Source organism: Mytilus californianus, unplaced genomic scaffold (assembly GCF_021869535.1).
Source record: "Mytilus californianus isolate M0D057914Y unplaced genomic scaffold, xbMytCali1.0.p SCAF_7, whole genome shotgun sequence".
NCBI classification, from domain to species: domain Eukaryota; kingdom Metazoa; phylum Mollusca; class Bivalvia; order Mytilida; family Mytilidae; genus Mytilus; species Mytilus californianus.
In genome coordinates, this window is record NW_026262723.1 from 110,506,651 (window position 1) to 110,520,392 (window position 13,742).

Below are 13,742 nucleotides of genomic sequence, written 5' to 3' on the forward strand. Positions count from 1 at the left end.
TTGTTTGCTCAAGGAGTATGGTAGAACATTCCTAATTTCTATGTATTCAAAAATATTTGGCATCATTCGATAAGAATCGAAAATATTTCTGAACTTTACAAATTTCTTTTTGTCTCTTTAAATAAATGGTGGTAGAAAAATTTTCAAACGTCAGCGAGAATGTTCTAGCAAATGTTATATTCGAAGTTCAATAATGTTATTGGGCGTAAGTTTATAATATTCTCCATATCCCCACTTGTGTATAAAAACCATATCCAGCCTCTCAGATTCGAAAAGTGCTGTATCGAAAAATATTAATTTTGAAATTTGAGAAAGCTCATTTTGTATCAAATAAAACATTTCAGTGCACAAAAATGGGACTGACCGTAATTACATGATTAACAAAGTTTTCATCAGATGGTAATACAGAGATTTTAATTTTAGATTCCTTGACTGTTGTTTTTGTTGTAATTCATTTAGCAAATGTTAAAATGTTTTTTATTATAACACATATTGAGCTGATTAACAAACTGTTACAATTGTGTTGTAGAAAGACAATTCTTTTCCGGTGAAGCCATTTCCGACAGCTATATTTGTTAACTACATGTACCTCCTTGGCTTTGAATGTAATCAAGAAATCATATCTCTGGAAAGTATATTTATACAAATGTTTTTTTATGTTTTTGCTATATTAATTTTAAACAAATGAAGAAAAGTCAAATGATGCACAGGATAACCTAAACAGGATGTGAATTGATTCTAGGTGAGGAATTTTTGTTAGTAATATCCAGATGATTATATATAATATATATATATACATATATATTTTTTATAAATGCCTATAAATAGCAACACATAACATACACATTTATTTGAGTGTGGATTAATCAGTACAAAGATTAATACAATTAAAAACCAATTGTCCAGAGAACAATTATAGGTCTTTCCACCCGAAACCATATATTTTTATATGAAAATATTAAAATCAGGTTTAAAATGTCATTTCCAGTGTCAGATGATAGCTTACTGTATGCCGATTCCAGAAATGTATGGTTTTTTTACACTTTGTTTGAAATAAGAGAGATAATTTGCTACTTCCAATTTGAAAAATGTCACTTTCGGTATTATATGATAGATTACTTGACACTGATTCCAAAAATATATGGTTCAGTTTAATTTAACATTAAATAAGTACAAAAAATAGTTACTTCCGGTTAACACAAGGTCACTTCCGGTTGCCTTTTTCAAGGTCATATGGCTTGTAACCTAATGCAAAATGTCACATGGCTTTATCATGTATAGATATGAAGTTAAAGCAAAGGTCAAAATCTAGGACGTCAAATTTACCTATGACCTTGACCTCAATTTCAAGTTCATCTAGCAAGGACCTCATATCAAAAGAACTTAGGTCTCTACTATGTATTGTTAATAAGTTATATTACCATACTAACAACAAACAATTTAGTGCAAATCTTTTGTCGATATATTACAGTTTCTTCGGACTAGCATGCACAAGCAAAAGCAAAAAATTAAAACATGACCTTTATCTTTGACCTTGACCTCATTTTCTTTTTGGTGGACCCAAGACCTCAAATCAAAAGACCATAAATCTCTTTCCCTTATGGTTTATGAGTTACTATTACATTTCACTTATGTTCAATACATAAAGGGAAATAACTATCATATGGAATCCTCACATCTCTTCGATCAAAATTATTCTCGACAACCTGAGGATATAAGAAGCAATTTGGTAACATAATTTTGTAATAATCTTTTATGGTTGCGAAGAAGTAGTACGCACTAGAAAAACAGTGTTCGGGGAGATAACTCTTACAAAGTAAAGTGTTCGGTTAAACAGGGTCAGTTTCAAAAGCAAATAAACTGTTCGATATCATATACCAAAAATCTAAGCGACATCTTAAACAACAATACCGCGCAAGAAAAAAATTATACGGAAGAAAAACAAAATAATCAGAACAAAAGCAATAGGTATTTCCACGAAAAAGAACAAAGGCCTAATTACACAAATGAAATTATAAATTGCCTAACAATGTAATTTTAACACACTATTTAGTATGTAAATATTAAAATATTAAAAATATTTACAATGCGATATATATGAATTAAACTCTAAAGATTTGCGCAACGGTACTAATATAAGATGGTAATATACGAAGATGATGTTATAAAATCGTGTTGACAAATATTTTGGCTGAACAAATAGCCTTCGTCAGTTTCAATAATTTATATGTATGAGAGTATAACGTATAAAATAGAACAATACCTACGGTTTTTATAGAATTAACCTATTTCACACGTGTCTTTAAAACACTGCTTTTGAAAGCTCTCCTCCCTCCCATTCCAGAATCATTAATTTGAAAGTGTTTCTCACAAAACACATTAAAGAAAACTAGACAAAGTGATGTCCCATCACCCCCCCCCCCCCCCCCCCCCCCCCCTTTCCACAAAGTTGAACTTGGAGAATATACTTGCATAAGAGGTGCATAGCATTTCCGGATAACTCCTCCTACAGTTTGAATGCTAGGAAGTTTTCAGTTTGCTGGCTGTTTGTACATATATTGAACGTGTGCATATGGTCAGGGTTTTGATATTTATTAATAATTGCTCTTTTGGGAGAAAGTTGAACTTTGTCATTTTTGGAGTATTTATTTGTATAAGAGGTAGTCCTACAGTGAACCATAAACCTATGTGTTCCCAAAAATGACAAAGTTCAACTATCTCCCAAAATAGCAAATATTAATAAAAATCAAAACCCTGACCACATGCACACCTTCAATATATGTTCAAACAGCCTGCAAAGTGAAAACTTCCTAGCATTCAAACTGTAGGAGGAGTTATCCGGAAATGCTATGCACCTCTTATGCAAGTATATACTCCACAAATGACAAATTAACTATCTCCCAAAAGAGCAAATATTAATAAAATTCTAAACCCTGACCACATGCACACCTTCAATATATGTACAAACAGACAGCAAAGTGAAAACTTCTTAGGATTCAAATTGTAGGAGGAGTTATGTGGAATAACTATATACCCATACTGGGACGGACGGACGAAAGGACGGAAGGACAGACGGACGGACAGGGGTAAAACAATATGCCCCCCAACTTTCAGTTGCGGGGGCATAACAATAAACTGATCAGTGACACTTAAATCAAAGTAGTTTCCTGACAGAATCAATAACGAAATTGAACAGCATTGAAAAACAAGTTCTTTAAACAGGTTTAGTTTAGGAAATGCCTGTACCAAGTCAGGAATATGACAGTTGTTTTCCATTCGTTTGATGAGTTTGAGCTTTTGATTTTGCCAATTGTAAAGAGGCCTTCCGTTTTGAATTTTCCTTGGAGTTCGGTAATTTTGTTGTTTAAATTTTTCTGCTCATCTAACAACATATCATCTGTTTTACAAAAAAAAAAATATAACAAAAAAAAACAGAACTCCAAGGCAAATTCACAAAGGGGAAGTCCATAAAAGCACACAAAATCAAACGCTATCAATTAATGGAACAACTTTATAAAAAAAATAAAAAGCTTAAAGGATGACACTGAATGATTAACTGAAGTTATCTATAAAACAACAGTTTTTTGACGTCTTTCTTAGATTTATTTGTATGTTTGTTTGAATATTTTAGTCAGTTGTGTTGTATGTCTGTGATGTATGGTTACACATCTTTGGCTGCTGGATCCCAATTGTTGTCACATTAACCTCTAATGTTTGTTTGGGTTGTCCATCCAATTTTGTCAATATAACGAAACTATAAACAACTGTCATACAAGTGACAGATTTAGATAGTTAACTATAAAACCAAGTTTAACTCACCGTTTTCTTCGGAAAATGCCGGTACCAAGTAAGGAATATGACAGTTGTTTTCCATTCGTTCCGTTGATTGGTAATGTCTGACGTTTGATTTTGACAGTTTTTATGAACAATGGTCCTATGTGTGATGTGAATAGATTTGGACCTCCAAATGGGTGGTCTAAAGTGAAAAACACGTTCCAAGGCATCTAGTACACTAGGTCGGAGGTCTAATTAAAATCGACAGAATCTTTTAATATTTTGCCAAAATTAAGTTTATATTATGCGCAAAATTGTCAGATTGTGTATAGATTATACATGGAAAAAAACATTTTTGCGTGATAGAAAGAAAACTAATAATTACATTGACGGTACAAATTGTACTGCCCATGATGCTGATTTCGTCAATTAACGTATCTTAAATGAGACCCGAGACCAAAATATTGAACGTTGAAGAGCTGATCAAACCAAAAAGGATATAAAGTATAGCCAAATCCTGAAAACGAATCAGAGCTTTGCAATAGGGAAAAATATTCCTTAATTTCAAATGATTTCCAAAACTTTAAAACAGCAAATTTCAATAACATTATCAGTTCTTTTTTTAACCAGAATCGAAGTATTGGTTTTTTTTTTGGTTGGCGATACCGTCTAGGAATAAAGTCCACCAGCAGAGGTATCGACCCAGTGGTAGAAATACCATTTACGGTATCAATTTTACTATAATCGATGGGGCATTTCGACAATAAATGTCGCTCGATGCCAAATTATTTGAAATCTAAAACTGTAACTTCCGTTTAATAGCTGGTCAAACCTAGAAGGACCTAAAGTATAGCCAAAACCAGGACAAGGAGTCAGAGCTTTGCATGAAGAAGAAATAATTTCAAATGATTTCCAAAATTTTGTAGCAGAAAATTTCAATAACATTATCAGTTCTTTTTTTAACCAGAATCGAAGTATTGGTTTTTTTTTTGGTTGGCGATACCGTCTAGGAATAAAGTCCACCAGCAGAGGTATCGACCCAGTGGTAGAAATACCATTTACGGTATCAATTTTACTATAATCGATGGGGCATTTCGACAATAAATGTCGCTCGATGCCAAATTATTTGAAATCTAAAACTGTAACTTCCGTTTAATAGCTGGTCAAATCTAGAAGGACCTAAAGTATAGCCAAAACCAGGACAAGGAGTCAGAGCTTTGCATGAAGAAGAAATAATTTCAAATGATTTCCAAAATTTTGTAGCAGAAAATTTCAATCAAACAATATCCGTAATTTTAATGCCAGAATCAAAGTATTAGATACCTGGCTAGGGATAACAGTCAACCAGCAGAATTAAGAAGATAAATTGGGTCAGTGGATACGTTTTCTCGTTATAAAACAAAAATAGATGAATTCCGTTCACGGTTGAAAATACCTGATCTACCCTATACGCGTATTTTTACGTTTTTTATTTGTAACTTGTCATGTTTTTTGGAAGCTATTGAAAAAAATAACCTGACTTTATATATTTAAAAAGTAAATACACTTAATACTACTTAAAAGATTTTAAAGTTTGAGAATATTCAACATTAAGCGTTAGAACATGTACCATTTGTAGGTTATTCAATATAACTGATGCCGGTTGGAAAATAAACCAGATGAAAGAGCTAGTGAATCTACAATTAATTGCATGAAATAAGTGTTATGATACCTTTTCATTTATATGAAATAAATATGCATAAAATAAGCTACATTTTTAAAATGATATGTAGTAAAAATAATATTACTGGTACCAATTTTACTGACGGCACCAGATGTGCATTTCGATAAAAATGGAGGGTTGAGGAATGATTCATTCACAAGTAAAACAATCATGTTCAACAATTTCTAAAATAATTACAGTGTACCATCAATGTTAACAAATGTCTAATTTGAAAATAACATAGACATGACCATTAAGTATTCTTCACTCTTTTACAATGGTATATATATATATATATATATATCAACATTTTATTTCAGAAATGACATTAACAGTAGCAGGTATCCAGAATTTTTTGGTAGTAATAATTTCGCTTCGGTCTTTCCCATTATGTTGTTTCCACTTTGCTATTGTATTATTATATCCAGTATGGAAAAAATGGACGACCTCCTTTGATATTAGACTGGTGAGTAAACAAAAATAAAAGCAATATGTATTCAATGAAGTTCATTCATTTTAAATAGCAATAGGGATATCAAAATGTGTCCTAAAAACTTTTCGATCGCCATCATTACTTGGTCTACCTTTAAAAACAGTGTGTGCTACAGATGACCAAAGGTTTTTCTATTTGTCGTACTCATAATAACGTTCTGATGACTTACCATTAAACTTTGCTCTGCAAGAGTTTTAACAAACATAACGTTATAATTTGATTTCCTAGACAGAGGAAAACAACTGGTATGTTCCTACGTCAAGGATTGCATTGATGATATTGATTTTCTATTCACTATATTTTTGCATATAGTTCGAAGGTACAGATTTTAGATCAGTCTCATACATTCTTTGGAGGAGTCGACTGTTGATGTTGTTGATGCTGAACTGTGCGGTATTTTTGGTGATTCATGTTATCTCTGTCTATGTATTATTGTTTTTACTTTTTATCCTAAATAAATGAGCTATAATTACGTTAGCCCCATTTTAGCTTGAGTGGCTATGAGACTTTAAATTTCTGACAATTAAGGCAAAAATGTTTGAAAATCCAAAGCCATATACAACAGTTGAAGATGTATAACGTATATCGAAATACATATTTGTGCATCTAAGTTACGGTAATTACAATATCTAAAACAGACATATTTATGTAAAGAAATATTTTCTTTCGTCATTTTAGGACTATCGTATCACTTTCTTAACTGATAAGATAAGATAAGATAAGATAAGATAAGATAAAGACGTGTATTGCTATAAGCACAATTATGCTAAAGTATTTTAAATTACAACATTATCATGTGTACGCAACATGAAATTTATAATAATATTTTAATATATAGTTATATAAAACAGCAGAGAACACAATAAACATTGTGAACACTTTTTTTATGAAAAAAAGACAATATATATATATATATAACTACGTTAATATGAAAGTTCTCAGTTTCCAACTTTCACGCAAAAAACACATCAAATTGTAAATAACTGTTTTTGTTTTAACTTGTAGTAATAAATACAGTTTGTTAATATTTGGCCATGTATTATAATATCTTGAAAAGTAGTCAAGTCTATACTGTCTATATGCTGGACAAACCATTATAAAATTATATGCATTCTCTATACATTGCATAGTACAACATTTACAACTGAAGACAGTTTTGATATGCAGGTTGAAATAGGTCCGCCAAGTTTTTAAGTCGACCCTACATGTACGAGCTTATTGATAAAGCAATTTGTGAGATCTCAATCTTATCATTAAAGAATTATCAGTCAGGATGTAAAACTGCAATGAAAGCGAGGTTCTATCGATACATTATTTGTTTTCAAAGTATTATTGAAATGCTGAAGACTTCTAAATCAGGTATATGACGATGTCAATTTTTCGACTTCCCATTTCTTAGGAGTAGTATACACTCTATCCTATCGTTAAACGTGTGTGTATGTCGGCTTCGTACATACATGATGACATATTACTGAATTCACTAACGGGGGCGTGCTCCTAACGTGGAAAATGCTTCAGCATGGTCATTTGGAAAAATGACTGAAATCGTCAGTACACAAATTCTACTGTCACCATCACAAAGGGATTGACCGAAACGTTGTGCCTTAGTCTCGTCTAACGGGAGAAATGTGTTTGTAGTCTTAGATCTTTAGATACCAGAATATTCCTCGGATTTGTAAATTTACAGTTCCCTTTTGTAATTTGTTCACCGATTTTAAATTCTCATATCGATGCATACATAGCAGGATACGCATTCCCTGTCGACGCACCCGTTCTCGGTCTGTTTGGTGTTCTTCAGATTATATCAGTGTTTTTGGGTCTTGGATTGTAATTTCAGAATGATTTACTATTTTTGACATAGTCAAATTACTGTTGCGTCTTATTAATACACAAGCAACTCATAACATTTCAAATCCGAGTTCCCACCTTTACGATAAGCTCTAGATAATATAGTTTCTTAAAATTGCATGACTCGATTACAATCACAAATATTAATTTTAATTGGTGTCTTTTTGACAAAAGTGCATGTGCCTCCTATCTTACGACGGTATACCATGACGACCTTGTTTCCTGCGGACAAAAGGCTGCTTTATTATTTTAAGATAACGGTTTCGTATTTTAAACAATACTCAAAGATTACTACAAATGGAGATTTGAATACATTAACCACTTAACTTTCTACGGGTTTCGATTTGTATTTTTTCTCTTTTTCAGTTGATGACACTTCATAATTTTGTTTGCAGCCTTGTATCCCTGTATACGTTTATTGGATTTTTAAATTGTTTTTCTGTAATTGAATCAACATTTAAGCTTGGACCAGAGCAATGTCTGTTACCATATTTCAAGGTGTACTGGATTACAAAAATGTTGGAGTTATTTGACACAGTGATTATGATTCTACGCCATAGACGAAAACAGATCAGTTTTCTTCATGTTTATCATCATAGTACCATGATGTTACTGGCAGATGCTTGTTTCCATCTTTTTCCATGGCCACCAATGTCTGTTTACTTTGCAACCAATTCATTGGTTCATTTCATAACATATTTGATTTATGGATTATCGACCTTCTTCCCCGATGAATTGTTGCCATGGAGAAAGTTCAATACAAAGATTGAAATTCTAGAGCATTTAGTGCTATTCGTTCATGTTACATATGGATATTTTAACAAAGGCTTTTGTGTATATGGTGTACTGTTTGTTATTACTCTGTTATCCTTAAATGTCTATAACCTTTTCTTTACATCATCAAAACCATTGAAAACTGAATAACAGTTTTTTTCGGTTTTTAACAAATATAACTTTATTGAGTTATTGTGCATTATTCCAATGCTGTTTTGTACAAATTTACAAAAAAAAATGTATGCCATGCAAACACGAAGATTCACGAATCTGCAATTTCATATCAATGAATGTTCTTAAATAAGAGAAACATTTCCAGTTGTTCATATGTACAAGACTCGAATGACTTTAAAATCAATGAACAATTCTGAACATATTTATCATATTAAACCAACTTAAAAAAGAAATACAAATCTGGTAATTCAGAGGTCAATACAAACAAGAAATTGATGTAAAACAAACAATAATAAACTACAAACGAACAATTAAAGGAGTGGGAGGGGAATGTCTCGAAATCTTTTAACCCTGGAGAATATTCATGTGCTGCCCAAAGTCAAAAATCTCATTGCAGCGACAAAAAATGTTCTTTTTTCATTGATTGTGCCATCCCCTACTGTGACATATCACCGGATTTGTAATGGGTAACCCAAAGGGTACCACTAGTGAAGCAGGAACTGTTAACCCTTACACTGATTTGCAAATGGTAACACAAAGGGTGCCACTAGTGAATCAGGACCTGTGTTTAACCCTTACACTAATTTGAAGTGGGAAACCCAAAGGATACCACTAGTGAAGCAGGAACTGTTAATCCTAACACTGATTTGCAATGGGTAACCCAAAGGGTACCACTAGTGAAGCAGGAACTGTTAATCCTAACACTGATTTGTAATGGGTAACCCACAGGGTACCACTAGTAGAGCAGGAACTGTTAATCCTAACACTGATTTGCAAAGGGTAACCCAAAGGGTACCACTAGTGAAGCAGGAACTGTTAATCCTAACACTGATTTGCAATGGGTAACCCAAAGGGTACCACTAGTGAAGCAGGAACTGTTAATCCTAACACTGATTTGCAATGGGTAACCCAAAGGGTACCACTAGTGAAGCAGGAACTGTTAATCCTAACACTGATTTGTAATGGGTAACCAAAAGGGTACCACTAGTAGAGCAGGAACTGTTAATCCTAACACTGATTTTCAATGGGTAACCCAAGGGGTACCACTAGTGAAGCAGGAACTGTTAATCCTAACACTGATTTGTAATGGGTAACCCAAAGGGTACCACTATTAGAGCAGGAACTGTTAACCCTAACACTGATCATCTGAGTTCATTCCAGTTTTTGACGGACTCGTATTGCTCCGTCTTAAGTTTTTTCTGTGTACTGTTTTGTAGACTGTATATTGTCTTTTCGTCATCTCCTTCTTATGCCTTGATGTTGTCTTTTTTTATTGGAGTTATGGGGTTTTCTTTATTGTCCCCATGGAATATTATTTATTTATATTCCAATTGTTGTTACCACAATCCCGTCCTCTTTTCCCCGAATGTGACCTAATGAATTATCACCGGGTTTGTACTTACATGAGCAACACGATGGGTGTCACATGTGGAGCAAGAACACTTCCAGTTTTTTGGTGGGGTTCGTGTCTTTAGTTTTCTATGTTATGTTTTGTGTACTATTGTTTGTCTTTTAGTCCTTTTCTTTTTTTGCCATGGCATTGTCAGTTTATTATCGACTTATGGGTTTGAATGTCCCTTTGGTATCTTTCGCCTCTCTTTTATGCATAACAGTACTTTAACCGCTTGATAAAAGAACTTAGTTTACTTCCGTACTCCTAACAACAAAATTATTATATTTAAATTTACCTGTGTACGTTCTTTTATTTAACGCCATTTTGTCCCAGGTAAGAGTTGTCTTATCTTTTTTATAACTACCTGTAACGTCTATGTTATTTAGGCACCTACGTTTTAATATTGTATTTATATTGTGTCATAGATCAAACTTATTCGTTCAGTGTATGTTTACTTGTTTTTGTTTAAATATCTTTTTGATCGAGTTAAGCCATTTCAATTGATATTTTATAGTGTGTCGTTTTATGTTGTAATGTTACACTACTGTCTCAGGTTAGGGTGAAGGTTGGCGCCTGTTAAAACGTTTAAACCCATTGCATTTTTATGCACCTGTCCTAAGTCAGGAGCCTGTTGTTCGGTGGTTGTCGTTTGTTGGTGGTGGTTCATAGGTGTTTCTTGTTTCTCGTTTTTTATATAGATTAGACCGTTGGTTTTCCTGTTTGAATTGTTTTACACTAGTCATTTTGGGGCCCTTTATAGCTTGCTGTTCGGTGTGAGCCAAGTCTCCGTGTTGACGGCCGTACTTTGATCTATAATTGTTAACTTTTTATATATTGTGACATTAATGGAGAGTTGTCTCATTGGCACTCATACCACATCTTCTTATTTATATTAGTATGTGCACTTCACTTGGTAACACACCATTTGACCCTTATTGAAAACAAAATTATAATTACTGTAGGTCTCCTTTGTGTTTTGAATTTTAAGCTAAAGATCGGGGTCTTCCCTAATTTCACATAAAACTGAATAACATAAGCGTTCCAACATATAGCGTAATACTACTTATTTCACCAGCTGTGCACAACACCTCTTTAATAGCATGTTGATCATAAAAAAATATTTTTAAAAGATTTGTTTAGAGTACATACAATCAAAATAGCTTTCTTTATGCAATGTTTATTATCAAAACATATGATTTCTTTTTCAATTAGAAAAGTTACTCGAAAAATTTATCGTCATTGATGAATCTTTTGTAGATGAAACGTACGACTGGCGTATAAAAGTAATAAGCCTGGTATCTTTGATGAGTTGTTGTACACAAGTATTCACTATTGTTAATCAAAAGTCAAACGCGTAGAATTAAATTCAAACTCGATTGTCCAATAAATATGAGGCGCCGTTTTACTATTTATTCCTTATTTTCTGATATCAAAAAATATTTCTTGATATCAAAAAATTAAATTCCTGATATCAAAAAATGATTTTTTGATATCAGGAAATATTTCTTGATATCAAAAAATATTTCTTGATATCAGGAATTCAATTTTTTGATATCAGAAATTGCCTTTTCCAATAAATATGAGGCGCCGTTTTACTATTTATTCCTTATTTTCTGATATCAAAAAATATTTCTTGATATCAAAAAATTGAATTCCTGATATCAAAAAATGATTTTTTGATATCAGGAAATATTTCTTGATATCAAAAAATATTTCTTGATATCAAGAATTCGATTTCTTGATATCAGAAAATAATCTTTATTTCTTGATTTTTTGATATCAAGAATTCGATTTCTTGATATCAGAAAATAATCTTTATTTCTTGATTTTTTGATATCAGGAAATATTTCTTGATATCAAAAAATATTTCTTGATATCAGGAATTCAATTTTTTTATATCAAAAATTGCCTTTTTTGATATCAAGAAATCCATTTTCTGATATCAAAAAATAGATTTTCTGATATCAAATATTACTGACGATATTTGGATATCAAGAAATACATTTTCTGATATCAAAAAATGATTTTTTTTTATATCAAAAATTCGAATTCCTGATATCAAAAAATGATTTTTTGATATCAGAAAATAAGAAAAACATCAACGAGTGCTCCCTGTGTGTCAATAAAAGCATCAACGTTCACCAATGAGCCCTTACATTAAGTCTGGTGTTTCGGTCGTGTAATATATACGAAAGCATATATCAGAGTTCGGCTTCATCAGTCTTAATATAAGAAGTTTTGTGTTTTTTGTGTTTCACATATTTATTATTTTAAGGTTTATAGTCAACAATTGTAAGTTCTCGCTTCTTTTATAAGCAATTATTGGTTTCCTCTGAAACAGATTTGTGCAGTCAGGTTTTTGCAAATATCAAGCCCCAGTGTTTTGTTCATCTTGTTTTTATATTTTTTTCTCGTTGTTTATGTTGAGGATTTAATTGATTTTTTGATTTTTGGTGTTTTAACGCCACTTTTAAGCACCGCTTATGGGCTATTTCGTGGCGGCCAGTTTTTATTGGTGGAAGAAGCCGGAGTGCCCGGAGAAAACCACCGACCTTAGATAGGAAAACTGACAATCCTAGTCAATTAAGATTGCAGTCGAGTGCACCCGCACGAGCGGGGTTCGAACTCACAACATCAGTGTTGACTGGCTAGTGATTACAGTAGTAACTACTTAGACCACTCGGCCACCGAGGCCCCTGTTGATGATTTAGTAATTAAGTTAGTTCTGTTAAGTTTAAAAATAAGGAGATGTGGTATGATAGCCCTTGAGACAACTAGCCACCAAAGTTCAAATGAAGTTGATGCAAGCAATTATAAGCAACCGTACGGCCTTCAACAATGAGAAAACCCCATACCATATAGTCGCCTCTAAAAGGCCCCAATATGAAAAAGAAATAAACAACTCAATTTAGAAAGCTAAAGGCCTATATGATTTATAACAAAACAATTTACGTAAAACAAATATGGCAGACATCATTCGTAAATAAAAATCAACATGCAGACTTCTATTACGTTCAGGTATTTCACATCCAATATTTTATGGAAATATTCTTTACAAAGTACAAAAATGTCGTCATTCACCTCAAAATCTAACCAAACCTTTAAACAGACTTATTCGGAAAGGATATACCGGTAGCTACGATACTGTTGTCAATTAGTCATTAATGATTGCATATTTTGGTATTAATATTTATTCACTCATAGGGTCTTTGCATCGGAAATAAACACATTTATTCTAAAACCAGTTGTTGGCATGATACGGTTTATGTTCTTCTTATATATTCTATGATGGTATGATACTAAACTCCTAACGGGAGGGATTGTACTTGATTTTCTTATGATGAAGACATAATCTTTCAATCAGTTTAACTGAGGTCTTGAGCTGGCATGTCAGTAACTGCTAGTAGTCCTTTGATCATTTATGTATCATTGTCATTTTGCTTAGTTTATTTTGTTACCTATTCTGTAATCGGACTCGGACTTCTTTTAAACTGAGTTTTGCTGTGCGTATTGCTATGTTTTTCTTTATTCTACATTGGCTAGAGGTATAGGGGGAGGGTTGAGATCTCACAAAACATGTCTAA

General features: G+C 32.6%; 1 long non-coding RNA gene across 1 annotated transcript; it reads left to right on the plus strand.

Annotated features, from left to right (window-relative positions):
* Window positions 1-578: 578 nt before the first annotated feature.
* On the plus strand, window positions 579-8,788 carry LOC127710055 (uncharacterized). Its single transcript, XR_007985918.1, has 3 exons — window positions 579-742; window positions 5,797-5,942; window positions 8,184-8,788. It is a non-coding gene; the product is annotated as an uncharacterized LOC127710055 (long non-coding RNA).
* The last annotated feature ends 4,954 nt before the right edge of the window (window positions 8,789-13,742 follow it).